A 13,501-nucleotide genomic window follows, 5' to 3' on the forward strand; every position below is an offset into this window, starting at 1 on the left:
TAACCTGTTTATGCAGGCCTATACACTATAAAAAGTATACAGCATAACCTGTTTATGCAGGCCTGTGGGAAATAGAAAGTATGCAGCATAACCTGGATATGCAGACCTGTGGGAAATAGAAAGTATGCAGCATAACCTGGATATGCAGGCCTGTGGGAAATAGAAAGTATGCAGCATAACCTGGATATGCAGGCCTGTGGGAAATAGAAAGTATGCTGCATAACCTGGATATGCAGGCATATGAAGCTATAGAAAGTATGGAGAACAACCTCTATATAAAGCCTACAAAGCTATAGAAAGTAAGGAGACCAACCTCTCTATAAAGCCTACAAAGCTATAGAAAGTAGGGAGCATAACCTGTATATCTAAATGCCTACAAAGCTGTAGAAAGTAAGGAGACCATCCTCTAAATAAAGCCTACAAAGCTATAGAAAGTAGGGAGAATTATAACATGTATATCTATATACCTACAAAGTCATAGAAAGTAAGGAGACCAACCTCTATATAAAGCCTACAAAGCTGTAGAAAGTAGGGAGCATAACATGTATATCTATATGCATACAAAGCTATAGATAGTAGGGAGAACAACCTATATATAAAGACCACACAGCTATAGAAAGTAGGGGGTATAACCTGTATATCTATATGCCTACAAAGCTATAGAAAGTAGGGAGCATAACCTGTATATTGATATGCCTACAAAGCTATATAAAGTAGGGAGTGTAACATGTATATCTATATGTCTACAAAGCTATATAAAGTAGGAAGCATACCCTGTATATCTATATGTCTACAAAGCTATAGAAAGTAGGGAGCATTAACTGTATATCTTTATGCCTACAAAGCTATAAAAAGTAGGGAGCATAACCTGTATATCTATATGCCTACACAGCTATAGAAAGAAGGGAGCATAACCTGTATATCTTTATGTCTACAAAGCTATAGAAAGTAGGGAGCATTAACTGTATATCTATATGCCTACAAAGCTATAAAAAGTAGGGAGCATAACCTGTATATCTATATGCCTACACAGCTATAGAAAGAAGGGAGCATAACCTGTATATCTTTATGCCTACAAAGCTATAAAAAGTAGGGAGCATAACCTGTATATCTATATGCCTACACAGCTATAGAAAGTAGGGAGCATTACCGGTATATGTAGGCTTACTAAGCTATAGAAAGTAGGGAGAACAACCTCAATGTATAGCCTACAAAGCTATAGAAAGAAGGGAGCATAACCTGTGTATGTAGGCTTACTTAGCAATAGAAAGTAGGGAGAACAACCTCTATATAAAGCCTACAAAGCTATAGAAAGTAGGGAGCATAACCTGTACATCTATATGCCTTCAAAGCTATAGAAAGTAGGGAGCATAACCTGTATATCTATATGCCTACACAGCTATAGAAAGTAGGGAGCATTACCTGTATATGTAGGCTTACTAAGCTATAGAAAGTAAAACAAATTTGGCATTTTTTCCATCCCTCACCAAAAGTTCTTACCTATCAATGATTTTATTTGCTAAGAAGAAAAAACCTTGCAGTTTTCACAAAGGCATGTCCACGGAGCTTTTTGTGACTAAATTTGATTTTTTGTTCAACAGTTTCAACAACCTTTTCCACTTAAAATACCACACAGTAAAAGAAAATATAAGAGCATTTATTAATTAAAAAGATATGAGCATATTGGTTTATATTTGCAATATTAATGAATTCTATAGTTAGTAACACATTGTTAGTTTTATTTAAGTAAACCTCTGGAAGTGCAACTTTTGAGAATAATAATGTCATCCGCAGGATCGAATTTTCCAAGAGATTGGAAAATTAATATTGAGGATATTCTTCTCAATAAAATAATTTGGATAAAAATGCAGTAAAGGCAGAGGCATCCACGCAATTTTAATTAATGTATTGCACTAATTTCTTAGGGTGCCTCTTTATACAAACAGGTTTTTCAGGAAGATGCCAGAGGAGCAAGCAAATAATTTATTCAACCATGTATATTTCCCCCAGGAAAATTAAGCTTTAACCAGTAGTTGCATTGCAAAGTTATTAGGGAAACAAGTGTGTAACTGTGTGTTGGTTTTTAACTGTGAAAAGATAATTTGCTTTTCAGTTTTTGAATTAAGTTGCAAAAGCTTGTTTTAGAATTGTTTAAGAAATAAAAAGCCAGTGGTTTTGTTCGAAAAAAATCGGGTCCAGTATTCGGCCCCATTCCCAATTGAAAACAGTCTATATTTTTCCCAACTGGAAGCTAAAAATGCCCAATTGAAGAATCCCCTTACCCCATTTTTTTTTAAATTTAAATTTCAACATTTTGTATTTTGTTTATCTCCCAACCAGCCATATAAGTTCTACCTTAGTAAAAATAATACTGAAAACATTTCTATTCTCAATTTGAAGCATTTTTTAGCAAAACATCAACAACACTAATTTCCCAATTTTTGTCAAAACACAAAGCGAATTTTGCCAATTTAAAGGGACAGCGCCCCATTCCTAAAATGGTGAAAAAACTGTGAAAGCATTGAAGATCAAAATTTGTTGATATTTTGTTAAAAAACATTTATGTACTCTTATGTTAAACATTAACTAAGTTTTAGGCACTTCTTTCAATGGTAAATTGAAGCGATAGTTTAAAAATGTGGCCACATTTATTCTGTTTTTTTGGTTTCAAAATACAGCTTATAAGGGAATAAAAAAATCTAATATGGAGGGAAAATTCACATCTTTATCAAGTGGAACAGGTCTATAATCTAACTAATAACTTCCTGCCAAAGTCAGTAATTTTACTGCGCGGATGACAGCGTTTTCTATTTGCGTGGTTTATTTGTTTGTTCAATTTTTTATATTCTTAAGCTTAATCATCATGCTTGAATGGTAAGTAAACACTGTTCCACTTGTTCAATCAAGAATTTACGGATATACTACTCTAAATGTGGTAATGATGAACATCTACGATGCATTTCACATTGCATGTTCTTGCCACTGGAGAAAAAAATTAATGTAACAGATTTCATTACCAAAAAAAATGTTACAAAATATTAAGCATAAAGGAAAATAAACCGAATGAGAGAACAAGATATTCACAGTGGCACAAAAATCAATATTGCAAATTTTATTAATCCTTCACCTAAGAACTAAGAACATTATATAGATGCTAATTTCTACTACACTTTCAATGCCAATTCAGAGAGTGCTCAAGTCAGAAATACAAGTCTGGTAACATGAACTTACGTTTTCCTATAACATAATAACGCTAATTTGGTATCTAAAAGATGGTAATAATGCAATCAAGCAGAGTGTAAATCTTTATATTATTCTTCTTGCCTTATTTGTTATAGTTTAACAAAAACTGTCAACATAAGTCACAGTTTAATTCTTTATTCCATTGTTGCCAACAAGTTGGGGTTGTTAAACAAAAACTATTTTCTGTACGTAAGAAGTGGTTCGTATTCCCCTTTATGGCATCGCTTTCTATATCTTTATTATGTATTATTTCTTGTTACTTGAAATCAGGTCATTTCATTCTTGTAGTATTAGAAAATAGATGACAACACATATTATTGTTATCCTTTAATGGATACCACTTACCACAATATATATATAGCATATATTTATATCTGGTGGTGTTATCTATTAATCTTATAATCAGCTACAGAAGTAAACTCAAGATATTCCTGGCAGTGAACACACTGTGTAAACAGTGCAAGAAAAACTTGTGCCAATGCATATCTGAACCAACTTGAAAATTCAGCTGTCAATACAAATCTGAACACACTTTCAGCCTGATTACCCTTTGATTTTCCACACAAGAATTAACTGGCAGTGCCATGGGTATAGTCTGCTGGGAGCAGCCATGTTAAAGGGGAGACAATCTTGGGTTGTCCAGACTAATGATGGCCCCCACAGAAATGTTTTGATTGCCTCTAACAACTAAGAGACGCTACCAGAACACTAGAAGTGCCTCAGGCTGCTTACTAAATGGCTTCAAAAGACAATAACACCTTGTATAATGTAGTCAGAAGCTTATTTAAGCTGAGAGAGTCTAAAATGTTTTTTTAAAGTAATTAAATGGATTATCAATAATAAGTTTGTTTCTGCCTTAAGGATTAGTTCATACAAAGTTTTCATCTTTGCAATGTCTCACAAAGAGCTATTACTCAAATTGTCACACAAGGATCTATTTGTTGCAATGACACACAAATATTTATTTCTCACAATGTAACACATATGTTTATTTATTGCCATGTCTTAGAAAGATCTATGCTCTACAATTCCACAAGAAAGTATAGTTCATGCACTGTCTTACACAGATCTATGTTCTACAATGTCACAAGAAAGTATAGTTCATGCACTGTCTTACACAGATCTATGTTCTACAATGCCACAAGAAAGTATAGTTCATGCACTGTCTTACACAGATCTATGTTCTACAATGCCACAAGAAAGTATAGTTCATGCACTGTCTTACACAGATCTATGTTCTACAATGCCACAAGAAAGTATAGTTCATGCACTGTCTTACACAGATCTATGTTCTACAATGCCACAAGAAAGTATAGTTCATGCACTGTCTTACACAGATCTATGTTCTACAATGCCACAAGAAAGTATAGTTCATGCACTGTCTTACACAGATCTATGTTCTACAATGCCACAAGAAAGTATAGTTTTATGCACTGTCTTACACAGATCTATGTTCTACAATGCCACAAGAAAGTATAGATCTATGTTCTACAATGCCACAAGAAAGTATAGCTCATGCACTGTCTTACACAGATCAATGTTCTACAATGCCACAAGAAAGTATAGTTCATGCACTGTCTTACACATATCTATGTTCTACAATGCCACAAGAAAGTATAGTTCATGCACTGTCTTACACAGATCTATGTTCTACAATGCCACAAGAAAGTATAATTCATGCACTGTCTTACACAGATCTATGTTCTACAATGCCACAAGAAAGTATAGTTCATGCAATGTCTCACACAGATTTATTTCTCAATATGTTTTTAAAAACTGTATTTCTTGCATGTTTCACAAAGGTATATGCTTGAATGTCTAACAAAGAGCTTTTTCTTGCCATGTCTCACAAAGATTTATTTATTGACATGTCTCACAAAGGTCTATTTATTGCCATGTCTCACAAAGGTCTATTTGTTGCTATGTCTCACAAAGATTTATTTATTGGCATGTCTCACAAAGGTCCATTTATTGCCATGTCTCACAAAGGTTTATTTGTTGCCATGTCTCACAAAGAGATATTTATTGACATGTCTCACAGAGATGTATGTTTTGTCAGGTCTCACAAAGATCTATTTATTACATGTCTCACAGAGATGTATGTTGCCATGTCTCACTAAGATTGATTTATTGCCATGTCTTACAAAGGTCTATTTGTTGCCATGTCTCAAAGGTGGATTTGTTGCCATGTCTCACAAAGATCTATTTTGTGCCATGTCTAACAAAGATCTATTTATTGGCATGTCTCACAAAGGTCTATTTGTTGCCATGTATTAAAAAGATCTATTTGTTGCCATGTCTCACAAAGGTCTGTTTCTTGACATGTCTAAAAAAGATCTATTTGTTTCTTAGTCTCACCCAGATCTATTTGTTGTGTTTTTTTCACCATGATCTCTTTTTTGCCGTGTCTGTTTAGTGTGAGGTGGCACAAAGGTTTCTTTTTATGCTTCCCCAAAATTTATTTCGGGGGAAGCATATAGTGGCCGCTTCGTCTGTCCCCCCTTGTGTCCGTCCGTCCGTCTGTGCACAATTTTTGTCCGGGTCATTTCTCAGCAACTTATGACCGGAATTCAATGAAACTTTATGGGAAGCTTCACTACCAAGAGGAGATGTGCATATTATCAGCGGGTTCTGGTCGGATGATTTTTCACAGAGTTATGGCCCTTTAAAATTTTCTATAAAAAATTCTTGTCCCCCCAACTACTGTGCCCTCATGACGTTTCCTTTTATCTGAATATATAGTGCAATATTGTGACAAAAAAAAATTTGGGGAGCATCACCCGTCTCCGACGGTTTCTTGTTTCACCAAGTTTCCCCAATGTTTATTTCGTACCACACCTTGCAGAGGTCTATTTGTGTTTATTGTCAGTTTGGTTTCTAGCAAGGTCTAACAAAAGTATAATTTTTTATTTCATTCACTGTTTAAGGTTGTAGTCTGTTTTTGGCCTTCCAACAGTCAAACTTATATGTGTATTATTTTCCATCAATGGGCATTTGCTCAAATTCAGGTCAATTTGAAAACCTCCATCCCAAATGAATCATTGATCTATTTGTTTTGCAGCTTATACCATTCTGAAAATAGATGTGACGCATATCTTTTGCTTGCCATGGGAGATTTCATGACGCATTATATTGGTCGGTGGTTTTATCATTACCATTTTGCAAATATATATGACATTTGCAACTGCATTATCTTTTGCTTGCCATGGTATTAATGGGAGATCCCATGACGTATTGGGTCGGTGGTTTTGTCATTAATTGGGTAAACAAGGTAATTCTGCCTATTTAGATGAAGTTATTAGCTTTTTATTGCGCTATGATTTTGTATTCGGAGATAATATAATCAGCTCATATGTGGGCTATTTTGGGAATTGTAAGTATTGTATGGGAATGATTTAAATTAATATCCTGATAACATTAATGAACTGTTGAGTGCATCAGCTTAAAAATAGTTCATGGCTTAAGCTGTGATGACAAAAACATATTGTTTTCATTCCTATAAGAACTATAAGTAGAATTTATCATGTATCAGTTGCCATTATACACTGCAACTCCAATATATCGCGGTCTGTTATATCGCGCTGTCCAATATATCGCGAGTCGCCTATGGCTCCCAAAAAATCCGGCGAGAATAATCACTAAATGTAGTTTTTTTTATTTTTTTTGTTATAAAGTTTTAAGCTGAGAATATACCAACTGCGATAAAAACCGGTGCTGGCTAGTTCACTCGTTATTTCGCTGCTTACTTGACACGCAGTGAAGCGTGAAAACAGACCATAAGTGACAGTGTTGTTTTCACACGTTTGAGTTGTTTGCAGCACTTGAGTTATTAGTGTCACATCCTCGATAGTAATGTCAGTTTATTGGTATATAAAGCGTTAAATTTCGCTATTGGGCATTCTGTCTCTGTACACGAATTACTAACCAAAATTGCTACAAGCACTACCGCCACACATAAACAAAAACAGTTCTCGATAACTGAAAAAATCGAGATCATAGAGAAGGTAAAATCTGGTCAGTCTCGATCGTCTGTAATAAAGGAATTCGGTGTCCCCAAAGGTACACTACGGGGATAGCTGAAAGACGAAGATAAGTTGAGAGCAGCATTGTCTGATATGGACATATCGGACCAAAAACGTAAACGGTTCCGGAGCGCTGAAGACAACGAGCTCGATAATGCCGAGATGACCTGGTTCATGCAGGCTCGCACAGAAGGAATGCCGATATCGGGTCCTTACATATTCTTTATTAACAATTCAACAAATGTCATGTCCGCCATATTTTTGTTAGAACTGCGCATTCTTCTTGTGATGAATCTCGTTACGTCTGTAAATATAAAATAAAAACAATTTTAAATTAAAGTGGTTTGTTTCCTTTGTCTTGCGGACCATCTGTTAGGGTAGATTCGAACGTTAGCACACGTACACTGCATACGTCTTCATACGTATTTTACGCTTATACTTTTCGTTCAGTTGATTTTAGATCGTACCTGAAAATAAAAATAGATAATGGCATTACAATTATCACGATAATCAAAAAATATTACGATATTATTTTTTCAGTTCAAATTGCACATGTTATAATTAAGTTGCAATTATTACGACCGGAATATATAGCGGCGCCGTAAATGAACTGTAAACAATGGTGAAATTTGACACATTATATGCTACGCTATATATTGAGACCTTTCTGGACTTATATCGCGCACTGGATATATCGTGGGCGCGATCTTTGGATCCCTTCAACCGCGATATATTGGAGTTGCAGTGTATGTTATTAACTTATTAAAATTATATCTAACATGGAATTTCATTGAAGTTGTACAATATTAGGATTGTATTTATGGTACAAAAAAGTCAGACAAAGATTTCTCTCTCCCCAGGTTTGAACAATGTAACTATAGGTATATTTGTTTATACATGTTTCCTGGAAGCAAACTATTTGTATGCATTTCTTGACTATTATGTTGCCTATCAAACATGTCTTATTTTATTTATTTTTTTCTCCATAAAGGACCGCTTTCATAAAGAATGTGCAAAGAATACATTGCGTGTATGATACATATTTGCCCCAGAGAATATTCCGCTAATCTATTGTCATTTCAGCAGTTCTATTTGGCTTGTGGGAGAACTTTATCCAAATGTGTTAAACGTCTGGAACTGTATTTGATTTTAAGCATTTTATCAGCCCACGTTTACAGATATTGTAAGATATTGATTAATGTATTTCAGGAGGCACTAATGAGGCACCTTGAGGCTTTTTAAAAGTGACTTCCAGTATGATTAATGAATAGTAGATTTATCCTTAATTTGATTTGTGTGTCACTTGATGAGTGCTAATTAGTTTCAATGTATGGATGGAAGATTTGAACTTCAATATACTGTTTGTTAACTAATAATGTGTTTTATACTACAAAAACATTGGTATATAATGTGTTTAACTGTTTCAGTGAACAGATGTTGTTAGGTTAAGGTTGTTAGATTATTACTTACTTAAAACTATATTAATGCACAAGCCCTGTACATTCAACAGAATATGAATTGTAGAATGCGTTTAAAAATTTAATTCATTCTACAATAAGAATCACTTTCCTTACATCGATGTTTAGCTAGTGATATTCAGATCTGAACTGCATTTAACCAAATCTGCAGTTAATGGACATTTATTGAGTGTTTATAGTTACCAATCAAATGCACAGCTGAGCAGTACTATCTAAATTTTCTTTTTCTTCTCATATTGACCACATGTCAAACATTCAAGTTCATTGTTTCCCATAAGAAGCTATTCATATATATTCTTTATGGCTAGTTGTATAATGTCTATAGATTGTTCCTGTTTTCGTGGTTCTCATTCCGTCATAACTCACTGAGATATTGAAATTTTCTATATTATGGAATGTGGCTTGTGCTGTTGATTGTAATTATCAGGGTGTACTTTTCAACATATATATTTTTGAAGAAAGTAACAATTGCAGTGAGAATAATGCATTATTTTTGATAGTGAAATGTTTTGAAAATATTTCTTTTGCTTGAACAAATTCAACTATAGTACAACTTGATTATAAAGATATCTTAAATTAGATGTACGTCAAGAGATACAATTTTGCAACTGTTATTTTGAAGTTTTAAGACTGACAAAATACTTAAAAATATTAATTATCTTTTAAAAATATTAGTTTTATGCATGATCTTTCCGTGGAAAAATGTGTTTAGTTAGATTACAATACTTATGGCACTTAATCCAACAGGTAGAACTTAATGACAGATTAAGCTGCCTTCTTCTTTTAGCTTTCTAGGCCTTCATACACAGGTTATGTTCCCTTCCCTTCTCAAAATAAAATACACTTTTTAACAAAATACGCTTTAAAAAGTGTATTTTTTCTGCATTTTTACAGAAAAGTGTATTTTTTCTGCATTTTTTCATAATTAAGTGCACTAAAGTGCATTTTTTCTGTATTTTCATTATCTTTAAGTGTATTTTACTGTACTTTAAGTGTATCTTCTGTAGACAAAGTGCATCTTTTTATGCAATAAGTGCATTTTTTTTAATGAAGTGCATTTTTTGTGCATATTAGTGTGTCTTCTGATTTGCAAAAAAAATATTCTTTCTGTACAAGTGTAGTTTTAGTGCATCTTCATAAAAAAGAGCAACACTATAGCAAATAACTGAAGTTAAAGGACAGAGATATAGTGTTTAATAGGAGGATTGTACTGAATTCTTTTTTATCTTCACATAATTTTTATGGTCTTATTATTACAATTTGTCTGCTCATAAAATATGTGAATCAGTAGAGCAGCTTTTAAAGGGAAAAGTACAACTAAATCAGGCTGTGGGTAAATAATTAAAAATATTGAAAGTGTCAAAAAAATTATGTGGGCTTGCCAGAATCAGTTATATCTCCACAACATAAAAAACAAGTATTTGAACTTTCTTACACTGATATTTAACCCCAATTCAATTAATGTCTACCACATTGACTATTAACATACATTTTAAAAGACAATTTAAATAATATTTATAATATTATATTTATTTCCTAACACCATTCTGTATGTTATATTGAAATATTCACAATTAAATATAATATGCTAAGTGTGCTGTGTATTATTCAATAAATATCAGATAAGATCAGGATCAGATAAGAGATCAATTAGCATCATAAACACTAATCCCTATCAGTGCTCCATCTAGCCAAAACAAAGGGGTGTTTATAGAATTTTGATTGGTTCTGTGACCATCTATTTGAAAACAAACCACTTTTGATTGGTTGGAGCACAGCAAGTTATTTGGAGCACAGGAAGTTATTTTTGTCACGGAGTGTATATTGACAGGAGATGAATCGAGTATTTGACCCTTACTGTAGTAAATTCAATCTTATGCAAAAACTATTCATCCGATTTTATTGGTTTATACGTTATCTTGTTGCTTATTAATTCCTCTTTCAAAAAAATATAACTTTTAGTATATTTCCGTTGTTATTAATGGATTTATAGCGAGTTAAACACAAGAAATACACATTTTATGTTTTACCACCGCGCGTTTTAACGTGTTGTGGCTATCGATCTTTTACGATTAGCGTACAGCGAAGCGCCGAGGTTATACATTTTGATGTACCCACTCACGTCTTTTGTTAAATTAAAGTTTCATTTCTCGGCCGATTTTGACAAATTATATATCATTAGAAAGCTTACGTTACGTAGTAAACAGATATATCAATATATATTAAGTTTTTCTTCTGATTTCGACAGCCCGGCGAGTTATAACTTTAACTTTTGCAAATATCATACCGTTTTGGAGTTTTAGAATCTAGATTTACGGTTGACATGTTCGTACTTAATACCAATTTGTAGCGTTTATATTTGGAGTTCAGTTTTAAAAATTACATCTTGCTTAGGAGAATAGAATTCTGTATACGATAGAAAAAAAAATTGTTTAAAAACGAAAGTAATTAAGGAATGAAGGCGGGAAAATGTAGCGCGCGTTCCTAACGCACTGAACTGATGCTACGGTCTTGGCGATTATGCTTTTGTTTAGAAACGGGCCATTGAATTTCTTTTGCCATCTTATTATATTTTTTATGGAATATATTGTAGTATTTTGTTCACGAAACATATCAATAAAGCTTATTATAAATTAATCTTAATAAATTAACGATTTCAGCTCTTGTTTATAACACAGAAAGGGTGTAAAATTTATGATGAAACAGCGTATATAGCGGACCCTCTCGATATTATTCGGCTTTGCATGCATACTTGAAATAAAATGGGTGTCAAAAACATTCATCGTTTGCTATTTATTATCAACAAGGTAATTATGTATAATTATTTGAAATGTTATTTACCTTAAATTATCAATTTATTAAAGATTCTTGAAAATCACGGTCCGTGTTACGCGGGTCATTTCGTATTTTGACATCAGGGCATCATGTCCAACTATTGAAAATCAGATTTTTTTCACCGGGACGATGACAGCTTGGATTTAGACAGGCAGACAGATAGTTTATTCAGACTTAAACAACAGTACATCGTCTTCAACTCAAATATATAAATTATTTTTAGACGAATTGTTAGGTGATTACACATATAGCAGTGATGATTCTGAGAATGTTGCCATGTTTCTTATCCGTGTAATCTAGAGTCCATGGTTTGAGCATTTTTATCGCGGTGTTCAAAAAAAGATATCTCAATAATCTTGTTTATTGATAGATCTGTGGTTTTATTGCCCCTGTGTTCAGCACAGACCAATTATCTCGTTATGATCAGAAACTGTGCCGACCAATACTAAATAACACTATGGTGTCATACGCCACAGCAGGGACCTATACTTGTATATTGGTCCCTAACCACAGGTGGCAATGTCTGGTCAGATTACACTTTTTATGATACCTCCATGTCTTCTCGTGGTATTAGTGGTCATTTCTTGGAGTAATGTAACGCCAAATACTCAATTTTGCGTTTATAAGCTATGTAGCGTATTGAAAACATTTATAGTCATCTGCCCATACAGATTGCCATAAACTAAATACTGTATAGATGTCAGCCAGCTAAATCACAATAATTATAAGTGCTTAATACCTATACATGTACATTTTAAACATTTAAAAAATCTAATACTTAACATTTAACGTATTTAGCGGGTACCGGTAAAAAAACTCCGTCATTTCGTAGTCCTATAAAGAGTGTATGGTAGTGTACGGAACAACATAATTAAAAACAGCATTCTCATTTGACCACAACTGGGTTAAATAATCTTTCCGAAAAATACAAATAATACAGAGTTTTAATTTAGAATTCTATATATTTATAACTCTGTTAACTTATAAAGATATTTCAATATACATGCATAGACAGTTGACCGTGATTTTCAAGAATCTTTAAATAATTTTAATTAATTGATAATTTATGGTTAATAACCTTTCATATAATTTTACATAATTACCTTTTTGATAATAAACAACAAACGATGAATGTTTTGACACCCATTATATTTGAAGTATGCAAAGCCGAAAAATATCAAGAGGGTCCGCTATACATTTGTATACGCTGTTTCATCATAAAATTAACACCCTTTCTGTGTTATAATCAAGAGCTGAAATCGTAAATTTATTAAGCTTCATTAATACTTAGCTTTATGGATATGTCTCTAGAACAAAATATTTCAATATATTCCATAAAAAATATAATAATCGTGGCAAAGGAAATTCAATGGTCGGTATCTAAACAAAAGCATAATCGCCATCAGTTCGGTTCGTTAGGACCGCGCGCTACTTATTTCCGCCTTCATTCCTTACTTGCTTTCATTTTTAAACCATTTTTTTTTCTATCATATACAGAATTCTATTCTCCTAAGCAAGATGTTATTTTTTAAACTGAACTCCAAATATAAACGCTACAAATCGGTATAAAGTACGAACATGTCAACCGTAAATCTAGATTCTAAAACTCCAAAACGGTATGATATTTGCAAAAGTTAAAGTTATAACTCGCCGAGCTGCCAAAATCAGAAGAGAAACTTAATATATATTTATATATCTGAAAACTACATTACGTAAGCTTTCTAATGATATATAATTTGTCAAAATCGGCCTAGAAATGAAACTATAATTTAACAAAATACGTGAGTGGGTACATCAAATGTATAACATCGGCGCTTCGATAAAAGATCGACAGATACGACACGGTCACGTGACTTAGACACAACAAGATATTTGGCGTAACGGTCCCGTTTCATATCCGTGTAATCTAGAGTCCATGTTTTT

The 13,501-nt window shown here is 33.2% G+C and overlaps 1 protein-coding gene across 3 annotated transcripts in view; it reads left to right on the forward strand.

The window, feature by feature from the left end:
- LOC127845747 (uncharacterized) overlaps nt 1-13,501 on the forward strand; it is a 101,048-nt gene that overhangs the window by 32,945 nt on the left and 54,602 nt on the right. The window lies entirely within an intron of this gene.

This window comes from Dreissena polymorpha, chromosome 9, assembly GCF_020536995.1.
Source record: "Dreissena polymorpha isolate Duluth1 chromosome 9, UMN_Dpol_1.0, whole genome shotgun sequence".
NCBI classification, from domain to species: Eukaryota; Metazoa; Mollusca; class Bivalvia; order Myida; family Dreissenidae; genus Dreissena; species Dreissena polymorpha.